At 41.1% G+C, this 12553-nt stretch overlaps 1 long non-coding RNA gene across 1 annotated transcript; it reads right to left on the reverse strand.

Moving 5' to 3' along the window:
• Window positions 1-4375: 4375 nt before the first annotated feature.
• Window positions 4376-12525, reverse strand: LOC125173466 (uncharacterized). Its single transcript, XR_007155032.1, has 4 exons — window positions 12273-12525; window positions 11889-11987; window positions 9673-9752; window positions 4376-5712 (listed from the first exon to the last, which is right to left on the reverse strand). It is a non-coding gene; the product is annotated as an uncharacterized LOC125173466 (long non-coding RNA).
• Window positions 12526-12553: the final 28 nt, after the last annotated feature.

The following is a 12553-nucleotide window of genomic DNA, read 5'->3' on the forward strand; positions in this document are numbered from 1 at the left end:
ACAGAACCCCCTTGCTGGACTCTGACTTACTGGCTCAGCAGGTTATTGTTGATTGTTGATCATTCAAAAGAACAAGTTGTAACTCACTGGCCATGTACGGAATAACAAAGCACATCTTCACATAACTTACTGTCCCTTTACCTTTCTCTGAGCCTGTGTCTATTCTTTTTTGGAATATATCTTTTAATTTCTCTTGTGTTTTGGGTTGTTTCATGTGTATAACTATTTTTAGAATTTGTTTTTTAGAAAAGACAAAAGTTTGTGTTACTTTTTGATTCTGTAACAAACACTGTCCTTACTGACATTAAGGAAATCACTTCAAGGTCTTTTCTGGGACATCCTGTTTTTTCATTTAACTAACACTTTAATATTGAAATGTGTTGGTTGTGATGTTGAAATTAATCCAATGTACCAAAAGAGCAATAAATCTTAGAACCAGTTAAGTGAAAAACAGAGAGAAACATGGGGTGCCTGGGTGGCTCAGTTGGTTAAATGTCTGACTTTGGCTCAGGTCATGATCTCATGGTTCGTGAGTTCAAGCCCCGCATAGGGCTAATTGCTTTCAGCACAGAGCCTGCTTCAGATCCTGTGTCCCCTCTCTCTTTGCCCCTCCCCTGCTGGTTTTCTCTCTTTCTCTCTCAAAATAAACTTAAAAAAAAAAGAGGGACAGAATATTATATGCAGTATGCCACTATAACATAAAAAATGTGTATTTATATACCTAGAATATACACAGGAGGATACAAAGTACCAAAATGTTAGTATTAATATTGGTTTTCTACCAGGTGAGATGAATGGCTGGGTATCAGGGGTGCAGGGTTTCCTTTTCACTGTATACTTCTTGTACCTTAAAATTTTTATTCCATGTACAGGAATTAACAATTTAAAAATAGAATTTAATAAAAATTTTATTACACATAGTAGGCACTCAGTAAACACAGAGTGAAAGACTAAATGAATAAATGGATGAATTAAGTAAAATGAATCAGTGCCTTACACTTGCTCTTGCACTTAAAACTTGCACAAAAGCCTTGTGTAATCCATAATGTATAGCAGTGGCGTTATGTGCCAAAACCACAGCAAAGTCTTAAGGCTGTAAATGGTCAATATCTGTAAATCTTCAGAAATGGCAGAACTGTGATATCACCAAGAAAGGAGCTTTGGTTGGCAGAACAGCATTTTTGTAAGTGTGTTCTAGGCTAGTGCCTTAAAAATTCCTCAGTAGGGGCGCCTGGGTGGCGCAGTCGGTTAAGTGTCCGACTTCAGCCAGGTCACGATCTCGCGGTCTGTGAGTTCGAGCCCCGCGTCAGGCTCTGGGCTGATGGCTCAGAGCCTGGAGCCTGTTTCCGATTCTGTGTCTCCCTCTCTCTCTGCCCCTCCCCCGTTCATGCTCTGTCTCTCTCTGTCCCAAAAAAATAAATAAACGTTGAAAAAAAAAAAAATTCCTCAGTAAACAAAGCCAGATTATTCTCCACCCCCCAGGTCTGTGAACCACCACTCTGGCAGAAACACCTCTTGTGGTCTGGAAGAAAGTGTACTAACTCCATTATTAAAGAGTCAGGTCCCAAGCTTGTCTAATGGCAGTTTTATCAACCTTCATCTCACTGCTAAGCAGTGCAATTTCCTAATTGCATGAGACTGAATGGCTTTTTAAAACAGAAATCAAGACCGAATGGGGAGAAAAACTATTATCACTTTGTTAGATTTCTAAATGGAAACAACCCATTACTCTTTATTATATTACAAAGAAGTTTCATAATGTAGATGGTCCCTGACTTAGGATGATTGGACTTAACGATTTTTTTGACTTACCCATGGTGTGAAAGTGATACATTCAGTAGAAACCATACTTCCAAATTGTGATCTTTTTCCTGGCTAGTGATATGCATGCAGTATGATCCTCTCCCATGAAGCAGGGCAGGGGCAGTGAGCTGCAGCTCTGTCAGCCCTGTGATCGTGAGGGTAAACAACCCTGTGCTTACAGCCACTTTGTACCCACACATCCGTTCTGCTTCTCACTTTCAGTATTCAATAAATTACATGAGATATGCAACACTTTAGTATAAAATAGTCTTGTGTTAGATGATGTTGCCCAACTGTAGGCTAACATAAGTATTCTGAGTAGGTTTAAGGTAGGTTAGGCTAAGCTATGATGTTCAGTAGGTTAGGTATGTTAAAAAATGCATTTTCAACTTAGGATATTTTCAATTTACAATGGATTTATTAGGACATAACTCCATCATAATATCCAGGAAGATCTGTTATCTCCCTACAATTGCTGAGGAAGCTGGTCCTAATATTTTTCTGAAAAATAGTAAAAGGTAGGGCAGACAGACTCCAAATCAACATGTTTATTGCATCTCTCACTTCAGTGAAGGTGAGCAAGGATTTACACCAACTGCAAAATTACTTTAGGCTTTGTTTACTTCTTTATGTCCTAAGATAAGCAAAGCAGCAACCCGCTCTGTGTATTCAGGTCAAGCCTTAGGGACAAGCATGAATGGAAAAAGTGACAGTTTCCTGGAGTCAAAATAATAAAGGATGAGAGTGGAATTCTAGCTATTCTTGTTGGGCAGATGAAGGCTGAATTGTGGAATTCACTGTAACACAGATTCTGAAAGAGGTTTGCCAAAAAATTAAGGATGACTGGATAAAAGTGGTTTTACATTGAGCAATTCTGTGTGAAACGTTTACAACGGCGTCTAGCACAGACTTTTTATATAAATGTTAGTTGCCATTTACCATCATCATCATTACATTGAGACTCACCATTTTAAAATACTCAAGTTTTTATTAGCCATATGTAGGTCTGTATAAGGCCATCTGCAGGATACCATGAGAAGAAACAGTCCTTGTTTGTAAGAAGTTTATAATGATACATCTTGAAGGAGAAAAGATAGAAAGTTAAATTGTTAAAGAAAAAAAATATTTAGTTTCTTTGAGGCAGTGTCTTTTGCTAGTTTAGCTGGAGTCCTGCATCAAAGGCTGAGAAAAGTTCATAGCTTGTTCTTTCCCAAACAAGTTAAAAACAGAGATCATTATTATTTAAAATAAAACAGAAATTATAGTAGTGATTTATTGCTTTTCAACAATTCTGGTGTCATAAATCTAACTGAACCAAACTCCACATGTATCTTGAATACAAGAATCAAAATTCTCAGGAAAGTGAGGCACTTTCATATAGTGAGTCTACAGCACAGTCCTTTTTTTCTTTTTCTTTTTTTTTTTTTTTTTTTTTTTCTGATAAGGGTAGAATACCAAGACGAAAAGACCAGGAAAAGATTGCCTAGAGACCTAGATACACGGACTGTCCTTAGCTTTCATGTATGTATACCTCCATTTCTGAACACGTTTATTTTTGGATATCTTCCAGTCTATGAAAAGAAAGGGAAGTGGGATAAAAGGAACTGTACTACACTACACTGGATAACCAAAAGGTGGCAAATGTTCTTCAGTCAAACATGTCTTGCTATCTCTCTGAAAAGGAGTAGGCAAAAATCTTTTTGAAAAGAAAGCTTGGGGTGGCTCAGTGGCTCAGTCAGTTAAACATCCCACTCTTTTTTTTTTTAAGTTGATTTATTTTGAGGTGGGGGAGGGGCAGAGAGAGAAGAAGGGAGACAGAATCCCAAGCAGGATCCACACTGTCAGCAGAGAGCCCCAAGTGTCCAACTCCCGATTTCGGCTCAGGTCAAGATTTCACCTGATTTGTGAGACTGAGTCCCGTGTCAGGCTCTGCAATGACAGCAAGGAGCCGCCTTGGGATTCTCTCTCTCCCTCACCCTTTGCCCCTCCCACAGGTATGCTCTCTCTCTCTCTCAAAATAAATAAATAAACTTTAGGGGGGGGGGGGAAACGCCTTAATTTCTAGTAGAGATTGTCCTGGAAAGGTTAACTTTCCAAACTGACAGGAAAGCATACCAAACACAAACACATAATTTAAATTTCTCTTCAACATACAAAAGAAAAATCTATCCTTGATTTTTCTATTAGGCCTTTCGTACCTAGCTTAAAATACACCCTGTTCTTCACTCACCCTAGCTTTCCCTCTTCAGGTGAAAATTAAGGAGAAATTTTATTTGCTTTGCTAACTCGAAGAAAAGTTTTCTACATGGAGAATGTTTAATTTAGATTACAACATGTTTATATGGCTATCTGATATTGTTAAGGTAATTTCTGAATTCTGAAGCTTTTGCATTCTTAATAGTGGACAACTCATTAGGGATTTAGAATACATGAATTTTACTCCCTTTTTATTTATTCTTTATTTTAGAGAGAGAGAGAGAGAAAAAGAGAGAGAGAGAGAGAGAAGAGAGAACATGAGCAGGGTAGGGGCAGAGGGAGACAGAGAATCCCAAGCAGGCTCTACATTCAGCATGGAGCCTGATGTGGGGCTTGCTCCCACGATGCTGGGATCAAGACCTGAGCCAAAATCAAGAGTCTGATGCTCAACTAAGCCACCCAGGCTTCCTGGAATACCTGAATTTTTAAAATACAAAGACTGCATACAAGTTTGCCTGAGGTCTGTAATACTTCAGGGATCCACTAAGAGCCCTTCCTTCCCACCCATGGGTTGGTAAGACTTGTGAATATGTAATGTTAAAAAATAATTAAAAGAGATCTAGGTCTTCCCTAGGAGATACAGCAAGACATGGAATTTAATTGTCAAGCCAATGCTTTTCCCAAAATAATCATGTGCCCCCATAAAGGAAATAGGAAATGAAACATTTAATTTGGATTTGGAGGTGGCCTTCCTAAGCAATTTGCTCAAGTACAAACAATAATTACGTAGAAAGAACCTGATTATAAATATAATTATGAAACCTGATTAATTCACAATCAGTGGGGAAGCTAAATTGCATTACAAGGAGGTTTGAATTATATAATAGAATTACTAAAATTACTCCCTTGTTGGTCTATCTGCCTCTCCTTTATTTCCATGTTGTCCTGTACACAACTTACTAGGTAGGAGAAAGTGTCTTCTATGAAGAAACAGTGTACAAAAGATAGAAGGCTCAGGGTTAAGACTTTAAAACAACCCTGCGTTTTCTGCCTCCTATTATCCACCTCATCACTACCCTTCTATTCTTCTCTATGACCTCAGGATTTTGAACAAAATAAAATGAAAATAGCCTAGTATTTAACACAGGCTAAGTTAAATAGACCTAGGTTTAAATCTCAGCTAATAGGGGTGCCTAGGTGGCTCAGTTGGTTAAGTGTCCAACTCTTGTTTTCAGGCTCAGGTCATGACTTCACGGTTCATGGGACTGAGACCCATGTCAGGCTCTGCACTGATGGCAGAGCCTGCTTGGGATTCTCTCTCTTTCTCTGGACCTTCCCCACTCTCTCTCTCTCTCAAAATAAATAAACGTTAAAAAAAAAAAAACCTCAGCTTTTCTTTAGTATATGTGCTACCCAAGTAAGCACAATCTCAGCTTTATAGTACTTGTCAGGTAAAAAAAACCTTAGTGATGTTATCTATAAATTTGGGGAGATGGGATGGGATTTCCCTAGATTCTTGGCAGAAAAACCTGTTTAGGTTTAGGTGCATGGCTGCAGTGATGAAGAGTTCTCCCCAATGACTCTTGGAGTCCATCTGTCTCTCATTCCACTGGATTCCGTAAGTGAGCTATGTTGCCGACATAGTCTGAATCATGTACTCCCATGTTATGGTTGAAGCACGTCTGGGCTGTTTCATGCATGATGTGGTCACACCTGCATTGGTCAAAAGAATGACTAGTGAACCATAGGAGATATACAAGATGGGAGTTAGGGGGCTCCCAGATTAACTCCATCTTTTCATTGCAAACAGAAGCAAAACCCTATTACCAGTCTGTATGGGCCTAATGGAATATGAGACGAAGGCCGTATGCAGTCTTCTACTTAGATGTCTACACCTGATGAGTCTTACCTGTTGCAATTTATGTCTTTGTGCCTCTTGTTAACTTCCTGCAGCATTTAACTTTTCTAGATTCTTGTTCCCACTGATGTAGCTATGGTGAGTATACAAACAATAAGGTGCGTGTGCATGGTGGGGACAAGAGACTGGTGAAAACAATGGCTGAAGCAGAAATGGTGTATTCTTTTTTTTTTTTTTTAATGTTTATTTATTTTTCAGAGAGACAGAGAGAGAAAGCATGAGCAGGGGAGGGGCAAAGAGAGAGGGAGACACAGAATCCAAAGCAGGCTTCAGGCTCTGAGCTGTCAGCATAGAGCCCGACACAGGGCTTGGGCCCACGAACTGTGAGATCATGACCTGAGCCGAAAGTCAAGATGCTTAACTGACTGAGCCACCCAGGTGGCCCCAGAATGGTGTATTCTGAGCTTGATGAGAGTTACTATACTTCTGGCTCTGAGGTACTGAGCAGGTCAGCAGTCCTCGAAGTTGGTAGCACAGTACAAAGGGTATTCCTCTACTACAAGATTTTCCAGTTACTTTCTTGCTACTAGATTAGAGGTGATAGTCAGAGGTATATATGCACACCTAGAAGACTTAAAGAGGGCTCTACCAAAACAGGATAAAATTAAAGCCCTCAGTGTGAGACTATGAGTTTGAAGACACTAGAGAGAATTGTCTATAAGCAGTTAGCTTGACATCTGAGGCTGAAGGCTGTCCACCGCCAAGAGTATAGTGGGCCATTTCAGTCACTGTAGCCATGACCAAAATGGAACCATGGCCTGAGATGAGAGAAAATTGTGGAAGAAGTTGTCAGGAAATCCACTGGGTCTCTTAAACTTGAATCTTGATCTGCCAAAGGTGACAACAAAAGGAGAATCTCCACATAGGGAGGAGACTGCCAAATCTTGTTACTAAGACTCTTGTTCTGACTTAAACTTTTCCTTGGGGAAACTTTCATAAATTATCACTGACACCACGAGGAAGACTGGGGGTTGGGAGCATTCCATTTTCTTTCTTTCTTTCTTTCTTTCTTTCTTTCTTTCTTTCTTTCTTTCTTTCTTAAGACATAGAGTGTGAGCAGGGAGAGGGGCAGGGGGGACACAGAGAGAGAATCCCAAGCAGGCTCCATGCTGAGCCTCAATCCCACAACTCCTAGGATCATGACCCAAGCTGAAGTCAAGTGCTAAACCGAGTGAACCACCCAGGCACTCCTTACCTGCTTCTTAAATAGCTCAGCAGAGCTCAAGCTGGAACAGACTAGCTGCTGTAATATGTGTTTGGCTTCCTCCCTACTGCCTGCCCATTCCTCATTTTCAACCCTCCACACAATTTCCTATCACTATTGTTTTCCCCTTCATACTGATTAAAAATAAAGTATTAGGAGTTTAAAAAACTCTATTTTCTTCTGCATTATTGAACAATGTATGATGTAAAAATGTCCAGTAAACTTGTACTGTGATTAGTATTATTTAGGGAAGGGCTTCATGAAGCACATTTGAAACATCTGAACTTTGAGGCCTAGATGGGTATGGTCACTTTCACCATGCTGCTCACCACTCCTTATACTGGGCTTGGTTACCTTTTCCTAGTCCTTGAAGGCTTTTCAATTTTCAATCGATGATTTAGATTAAACTTGGCTAAAATTCAGGGATAAGGTAGAGTGATGTATCAATCAACAGACTTACAAAACATGAGTACTTACCTTCCCTTTTGGGTATCCACAGAAGCCTGTCAGCCTGGCTCCTACTAGGCAGCTCTGTGGCACAGGCCATTTCCCTTATGTAAGTGGGGAGGGCCCTCAACATTTTCTAACTCCTCTAAGTTCAAACCCTGAAAAGGTAAATCCACCAGTGCCACCTTCTATCTGTTCTATGTTCCAAGTTTTTCCTGTATGAGGACCTTCTTCTTCTTTGAATGACTGATAATAAGAATGTCTTATTTAAGGAAACTCTGCACCCTACCCAAAGGTAGATATACCTACCAAAGAGGTATAACTTCACTCTATGGCCGTAAAAATAATCCTACCAAAGCACAGCAGGCATAACATCTGAACTCATGGTTTGTGCAAAATGTAAGGTGGTGGGGGGAGGGAGGAGGCTTCACTCTATTAATACACAGCTCAGAAGTGAGGTTGGTAGCTCCTGGACCTCACTTGGGCACAGGTGTCATAGATATTGTGTGGCACGGGGCACTGTGGCAGATTCACAGTTCTCAGAGGTCACCACAGATTAAGTTCATGCTTTATTTAAGCCTCATCTCATTCACCAGTGCAGCAGCATCAAGGTCCACTTAGAACACCCAGGTCTGGCTACCCAGGCAGGTGGATACATAAAGCTAATCATTATGATCTAAGAGGTCTCCTTCATTGCATGCACCCCTCTTCTAACTCACATCAAGCTTGAGGTGCAGCTGTTCAGAATTTCCAACTGCCTGCTGCTGCTGTTGGGAAAGACCCATAAGATCCAAGTTCTCACAATGAAAGATCTTACAGCATGGAATATAGGCGCCAGGACACCCAGAACTTCCTGGAATACAAGTAATCTTAAAATTAAGCTTTAAAAAATATGTCCCAATGTCTCCACCCCCAACTTACTGCCTAGAGGCTCACAACTATCCCAAATTCAGATAATCAGGGAGTAGTTTCCTGCAGTGCACTTTCTGGTTTCAAAGGCAGATTTTGTGGCCAACAGCTTTTATAAGGATTGTTTAGCCCTGTGATGGGTAGAAGGAAACTAGAACAGGATCTTCCTAAATCAAGAGGTCTTCAAACTCTAGGGATTAGTTTCCTATGGTATTAATAGTTATTTATAACCATTTCTGCTCCTCTATTTTTGGTGAAAACTAAATGAATACTTCCTGATGATTCCAGAAAATATTATATGCCCTTAAGCAAGTTAACTTCTTGTATCTGTATCTGTCTGTAAAATGGGGATTATAACAGTACCTAGTTCATAGTATTTTTATGAATAGTAAATGAATTACTATATGAAGTGCCAAGATCAATGCCTGGCATATAGTAAGCACTCCCTAATTATAACACCAATTTATTATTATTATTATTATTATTATTATTATATTTCCAATCCCTACCCCATCTGCCTAGAATACTAAAGACAGGAAGAAAGTTAAGGAAGGAAGGAGGGAGAAAAGGTAAAAGGAAGGAAGAAGCCCAGGGTTAGCCAGGATCAAGGAGGTAGACAGGTCTGGCAAATACGGAGGGCCATGCCTAGAAGGAATGCTTACCAGGAAAGATCCTAAACAATGATATAGATTAGAAAGACCATAGACCAAAACTGTCTCTGTGCTGGCAGAGAGAAGCAGCAGGAGACAAGCTGTATCAAACCACGAATGGAGTAAGGGTATAGGAACTGGACTGCCACATACAAACAGAGCCTCAGGCAATTTGGTTGAAAGCAAATTTCAGATTTCATTTCCTATATTCTGTTTTGAGTTATCATAAATTATAAATGGGGAATTTTTATTAATCAATTAAGTATTGTTGTGTTTATAATAAAAAACCCTTTCCTGCTTTGTTTGGTGCTAGTGAAATGTGAATAACAGCATCTTCCTATTTCCTAACACAGACAAATGATGGAATAATTAAGGGGAATGTAAGTGTAGTATTTTAATTCCAGAAAAAATAAATTATAATTTTATTATTTTCCTTTTTAGATAAAGCAACTGGATAACTTACTCAGCTTAAATAGTAACTGTTACACATTTTCAAATTTTTTGCTTTTCTCATCCCAGTACAAATTTCTGGTTATAACTCTTACCTTAAAATCTTCAGAAGTTTTGCTCACTTAACAAGCTTGCCAACAGCAGATTACTCATGCATCATCCAGTCTATCAGCCTCTAAAACAGGAAGGTGAATCTGAAGAATTTCATGATAAAACCAAAAGCTACTAGAGAATATCATGCCTTCTCTGGTTTTGATGTAATGATTCTGAAAGACCCCACCATGAAATGCTTTTTATCTTAAAGATTACTTGGTACATGCCATTTATTAGATGAGTGACCTTAGAAAAATCTTTTAGCTCTCTGGACCTTAATTTCCATTTCCGTAAAATGTGGTGGGTTGTGTCAGATGATCTTCAACCTCCTCTCGGCTCTAAATTTCTGATCCTGCAACTACTACAATTTTATTTCTTCGATGTCTCATGGATTAATCAGGAAGAAACTTGGCAGAAAAACATTTTACCTGTATTATTTCATCAGTTTTGCCAGCTCACCCACCCTGTTTCTACTTTTTCAGCTAAGAACCTTTTCCTTGCTTTTGATCTTTCCCTCTTATGCACTTTATGAACAAATTATAATGTTAATCATAAACACTTGTGGAGTGCTTTCCAAGTTTTACCAACCCCTTCTGCATATACTCTTACTTGATTATCACAATAGCTTGGGCTGATAGATATTATTTCCAATTTACCTGGCCCAGAAGAGTTCAATGGTTCAATGAATTAACTGTCCAGAGTAACACCAATAGCAAATTATGGGAACAAACCTTCTGATCCCAAAGTATGTACTCTTCACAACACTACAGTTTCTACTAGGGACAGATCCAGATTTTGTGGAACACGCAGCATACACAATTTTGGTGGACGTTTTCAAGAAAAGGAATACAAAATTACAATAGAACACTAATATAATCCTGTGAACACATTATTAGGGCCCCTGTCAGGTCCTGGAAGGGGTCTATTCAAGTGAAGTGCCTTTAGGATTAATCTTTAGGGCTCGGTTTCACGGGTTTCCACGGTTATACAATTATTTAGTGCTTACTTTCTGCCAAACACTTAAGTAAATAGTATTTTTATTATAACAACCCTAGGAGGTAGGTACTATGCTTGGTTTACAAAGCAGACAATGAGGCTTAGAAAGTAAAATAATTTGCCTAAGGATATAGAGCTTATAAGTGCCAAGTATCAAAATTGAAACTGTGGAGATCTGGCTCCTGGGTTGATAATATAAACCCATCCCACCCTATATAAGTCTTCTTTTCGGGTTTCCTAGAATCATCTTAATCTACTGCTTCCCACTCCATTCTATAGTTCGGGCCCTGATAAGCTCATGTCCAAACCAGTCCCATGCTGTCTTCTTAACTCAATTCTCCTACCGTCTACCATGAATGCTGCTACCACCCTAACAATCCTAAAGCACTACTGTTCTAAGTCCTAGACACCCCCATGGCCTAAAGTGCCTTCCTTCTCAGCATTTATCAAAGGTGAGAAGCAATTAATTACTGCTCACATGCAGTACTTGGCCATAGATTCCATACCATCTTCTAAGGTGTTGAACTATTACTGAAAACTTTTCGTTGTGTGAAACAAAAGCAGAGTGGGTAAGGGGAAAGCACAATCACCTCTCAGAACCGGACCCTTCAATCCCCACTCTTCTATCTCAGTTCTTCACTTGTAAAACAAAAGCTTAGAGCCAATCTCACAGGGTTTTTGTGAGAATCAAGGGCGGGAGGAGGAAGGAAGGACTCGGTTGGGGGAAAGAGCAAATGGTCATCAAATGCTGGCTGATTTCTTCTGCCTGAATGGGAGATGTCCCCTAAAATTTGTAAACTCTCTGAAGGCAGGGGCCTTCATACATTTTTGGTATTTCCTGAAGGCCAACTTCAGAGACACCTCACAATTATTCAATCTGATCACTTAAACAGAACCACTTCCCCTGTCAGGACTTGCTCAAGAAACTACAATGGCTCTTAGGACAAAATCTGGCTCTGGAGTCTGACTGTAGGTGTTGGCCACTTACTCTGTGACCTCTGGAAGGTTACTTAACCTCTCTTAAGCCTTAGGTCCCTTATTTGTAAAATGTTAATAATAGTTACCGACCTCATAAGATTATGAGGATAATTCAGGTGAACTGCTAAGTATATAATCGGTCCCTCAAAACTGCTAGCTCTGATTATGTCCTGTCCCGAACATTTGGTGTCCATAGAAATTTGGCTTTTGCATTCCCTTGTCTCCCCGTTTCTGGCATACACACCTTCCCCCTAGAGACGGGGGTCTCCACCCTCTGAGCCGCTCTTCCTTCCCGGTTCCTGTGTTTAACCACCACCATCCACCAAATACCACAGGGCAGGCTCTGTATTAAGAAAGTTCCATAAATTCGTCAAAACCACCAAAAGCGCCTATGAGGTCGGATCTACTACTGTTGCCATTTTAGAGAACAGGAAACAGGCCCTGAGGGTTTGGGTGACTTCCCCGAGTTCACCCAACTCTGCGGAGGCCACAGCCCACGCGCGCACCGCCCGCCCCTCGGCCTCTTCCCGGGCCCGAGGTGCACCCGCATCCATTCACACCCCGCCCAGCCCCTCCTCTTCCAGCAGCTTCCCGGCTCCCCCGCGCGCGCGCCCGTCGCCCCCCACACCTGAGTCAGGCCCCCGGGGGTACGCCCCATCCGTCCTTCGCGGCTTTTCCCTTTTCTCTGCCAGAGACTGAGGGGTAGGCCGGCGCCGGCGTCCCGCACGCGTGTAAGTCACCGCGAGCTCCTTGGACTGAGGACCTGAGGGGCGAGCTCCGCAGAGGAGCGCTGCGGCTCCATCCGCGCCGCGTAGCGGGGGTGCAAATCGCGGGTCGTGCTGAGCCGCTGGTCACGTGGCGGGGAGGGGGCGCCGGCGCGCGCGGGCGGGCGGGCGCGCGCGCCTGCGA

Source organism: Prionailurus viverrinus, chromosome C1, assembly GCF_022837055.1.
Source record: "Prionailurus viverrinus isolate Anna chromosome C1, UM_Priviv_1.0, whole genome shotgun sequence".
NCBI lineage: Eukaryota > Metazoa > Chordata > Mammalia > Carnivora > Felidae > Prionailurus > Prionailurus viverrinus.